Raw genomic sequence first — 4358 nt, 5'->3', positions numbered from 1 at the left:
AGAGCCCTAAACCATCCTGTATTGATGTGGGGAAAAGACAGGAGAAGATGAGCTCAGCAAATATAAAGATGCCCAGTCAAAAAAAACTTGAGTTTTACAGTTAGTAGGTCTGCAACTAGGCACCAGATTTCTTTTTCTTTTGTATTTTCTCAGAGGAAACAAAAATAGTGTCCTTGCTAATGATTATTTTAAGAGAAAACCAAAGCTAGTTGATTATTAATACCAAAACAAGCAGCACTACCTTTTGATTTCCATTGATGTGTTCATCCTTCATGAACATAAGTGGCAAAGCTCAACTCTGGAGCTGTCCTGACTTCCATCAGCAGAGGATCTGTTTTATCTTTCATTATCAATTCACGTATGATTTGCATTATAATTACAACTTTAAATCAATACAGACAACAGCAATTTTCTTTTCAGTTTTCTGTGCAACTTGAGTACAAAATAGGAACAGAGCTCTGCTGCAGAGCACATGGAACTTGCAAAGAAAAGAAAAGGAGTGGCAGGGAACTGGGTTCAGAGACTGCAAGTAATAAAACTGGTGTGGGAAAGGAAGGCACAAGTAGAAAATAAATTTGCCTTCAAGTTTCTACTCAAACTTCTCCTGCAATAAGGAATGTTTCTACATTCTCACTAATGTAGAAAAATAGTATAAGGTGGTTGGGTTATTTTGGGTTTTTTTTAATTATTATTATTTTGGGAAGCATTGATAGATTTTATTTATTTGGCTTTTTTGCTCCAGTAGGTGAAAGGTAGGATAGATCCCTTGGGATAGATCACGTTTACTCTGCTGTTTTAGAGCAACTAAGTTATTCTGAATCTGGTGGAAACTGGGAACGTGAGCGTGGGAGGAAACTCCTGACAGCATAACAAGCTGGTAGATGAAGCTGGTAACTGAGTTTCAAGCAAAAGGACTGGTGTTTTTACTGGCTCCATCTACTTGTATCCATCATGCAAGAGCTACTGAGCAGGGTGGGATGCAAGACCTATCCAGGTGTTACACAAATGCCTTTGGTTCCTGAGGAGGTTTGGCACAGAGACAGCCACGAGCAGGGGGCTGGGGCCACAGCCATTCCTTCTTTTTGCCCTCCCAGGGTTCTCAGCCTGCTTTGGGAAGCAGCACTTGAAGGACAGCAGGCAACAGCCCCCTGTACTGTGGATGCTCATGTTCAGGGAAAGCTCAGGGATCCTTTCTGGACAGCTGAGTTGTTCCCTCAGCAAGTTAATGATGCTGTTTTGGCACTGCTTCCCACCACCTCCCAAGGAATATGCTCATTCTGCTTCTCATTCTTAAGCTGCTCCTGTTTGCTTCTCAGTGAGTGCATTAACCCTTTCTGCCTCAGCATTTCAGTCTTGCCTGTGGAGTTCTAACTCCTCCACCTGATAGGTCAGCAGTTTTTACCTCTATTATTTTTTCATATAGATTTAATATTTTCTTTGGTCCAATGGACCACACTTACCCCTTGTCCAGATTTTTAAGTTCCAGTGTTATGTTCTTCCCTTCACTTATTCTGCTAGAAGAATAAAAGAGATCAAAGAGGGATGGGTTTGTTTTGGTTTGGTTTTAATAAATTGCAAGTATTGCAAGACATTGATAAAAACCCTGAAAATGTTTGGACGTGGGGGAATCCTCTAAAATGCCAGCAGGTCAACTGTGATTCCCCATTGATGGATTTTATAAAAATAAAAATAAAATTAAAAAATAATTAAAAAAAAAGTACTCAGCCCATTCTTAATGCTTTTACCATGTGCTTTATTGTCACTGTGTGTCACTGCTTTTAGCCAGTGTTGTACTGTATATTACATCTACAGAATTACTTGTAATCTCCATTGAGAATGAAATCAGGTTTGTCTGACATGACCTATTTCCTGTTAAATACGTTGAATGACATGAATTCTTTTTCCTTTCTTTATTCCCTTCTTAGTTGACTCCTGCATCAACTGATTCATTATTTTACCCAAGGCTGAGGTCAACCTTTCTGACCTGGTGCTGCCTGTGTCATCCTGCCTGCCCTTTCTGAATATAGCACTCTTCTGTTTAATGGGAATCTTCCTGCTCTTCCCAGATACATGAAAAACATGCCAGAGATTTTCTTCAGACAGGTCTTTAGGGCTGGGGCCACATCAGTGGGCTGCCAGGTTTAAAGTACTTATCAGTAATTGATGCTCTTTGCCATCCTCTACACTTCCTAACAGACTGGGAAGAACTTTATCATCCTCAAGTGAAAAAAGGACTTTATTCTTTTTTTTTTTGTTCCAATATGGGATAGGAATATTTACTGATTTTTTTTTAATCTCCTATCTCATCTGCATCACTAACTGTGTTATCTTTTTCAAAAAACTTCCCTTGGAAGCTTTCTCAGATTCTTAAAAACTTCAGAAATTTTCTTCAAATTAGTTACGGATCTCTCAGGTGTAGAAATGTCTCTGATGTTTTTAGCTTCCCTTTTTCTCTGCTTTTCATTGCTTTTTATATATTTGCTGATTGCTCTCTAGTCTCTTGTCTCCATTTAATTCCTGGTAAAACAACATTATACATGTGCAAAATATTTGTGTGTATATATATATATATTTGAGTAAGGTCTGCTTGATCCAATTTAAAGTTGCCTTGAAATACCCAAAGTCTTTCCATTTTGCTGAAGGAATGAAAAGAATTTGAAAGCTTTTGATCTGTAGCAGTTCCTGCAGATCACTGAAGAGCAGAGAATGTCTCCCACATTGGATGTGAGCAGGAGGCATGAGGGATATGAGAAGGGAAGGTAACTGTAGCTTGCCTGTAAGGGCACCTCCATTGCTCCAGCCTGGTGATTTTGGACTAAGTTGCTGATATTCTGCTTGGAGAGTGAGACAGCTCCTGTTTCATTTATCTGCTTCATTAAGTTTAGACTATATTTTCCTCTGTTTGCTTTTCTACTTGTGCTGGGAGTGTGTCTATCTGGGCTCTGTTTCACAGGGCCTGGAGTTTATTTGCCTGAGTTTGCTTTCCACTGCCTTTCAGCTACGTTTGCACTGAGCTCTGTTTCATTCACTCTGGACTTGATGGGTCCAGGTTTGTTCCACAGCATTTGGACTGAGTTTGTTTTGCTTTCCAGAGCCTGAGAATGTGGCTCTGCATGGTTTGCCCCTGCCCAGCAGTGTCTCCATCTCTCATGTGGTTACTTTGAGGTTACTCCTCTGCTACTTTGGAGTTACCTTGGCCTTTGCTCCCCTCCCAGCACCTCCCTTGCCCTGTGCCATGGTTCTGGGTTCAGCTACTGTAGAGTTAGGGGAAATCAGAGATAAACTCAGAGTGCTTTAAACTTTGTAGGGATTGGGATAATCTGTTTTCTCTTTCCCAAATACCACCACAAAAATCCTATCAAAAAGCAGTGTACCCCATGCAGATGTGGAGAAATCCATTTCAGCAGGCTATTTTTCCATCAGAAATCAATGACTTAGGGCTATGATGAAGAGCACTCTATTAGCCCTCTAATATAAATTAAGTAGCTTGACATGAAGTGTTACATTAAGGCAAAATTTGTCACAGCTGTGGTGCAGAGAAATCAAACTGAAGTGAGGTCAGAGGGAGCTTTGCCTACTAAATTCCTGGCAAAACACGAACACCCCCCTCTCCAGTTACAATAGAAAGGGAAAAAATTAACCATGTCCTGTAATTTTTACTTCTTAAGAATGATGATAACAGGAAATACAGGTGTTTGCTTACCTCTCCAAGATTTTTAGCTTCCTTTTTAATTCTCTTCTTTACAATTTGTCTTTTTTTTTTTTTTTTTTAACCTACACCTGGTCCTCAGCATCTTCTCTAGTATGTTGCCTCAGTAATCACTTCTCCATGACTTAAATCACACATCCCTTTCTCTGATTAATTTTTTAAATAGATAAGCACTTTGGGAAGGCAAACTGACTATTGCATCATGACCTTAGCATTTGGATTTTGTTGATTATGAGTAATTGATGGTTTTACTCTTCAGAGGTAAAACAAAAAAATGGCCATAAATGGAAGGAATTTCCAGAGGGAAAAAAACCAAACCTACTAGTCTGGGATACTGAGTATGTTCCACTGTGGTAACAGTTTTTCCTCTTATTTAAGAATGTTTTCTTGTGAACAGTTCAATTTGTTTTGTTCCTCCACTTGCATACCTAACTTTAGGCTCATTTATCTTCAGACTGCAGTAAAAAGAATCAGCCCAAGACAAAAGAAGGGTTAAGGATGTTTAGTTTGAGAAATATTGGTGCTTAGCCATGGTTAGCAATGCTGGACCTTGACTCTGATTTTAGCCACTGTCAAACTGTGCTGCCACTTACTATCTATATGCCCATTTATCAAATCCATTTTCAAATATGTCCCAGAGTCTAGTTTT

Source organism: Heliangelus exortis, chromosome 18, assembly GCF_036169615.1.
Source record: "Heliangelus exortis chromosome 18, bHelExo1.hap1, whole genome shotgun sequence".
NCBI lineage: Eukaryota > Metazoa > Chordata > Aves > Apodiformes > Trochilidae > Heliangelus > Heliangelus exortis.
Note: the sequence above shows the minus strand (reverse complement) of the source record.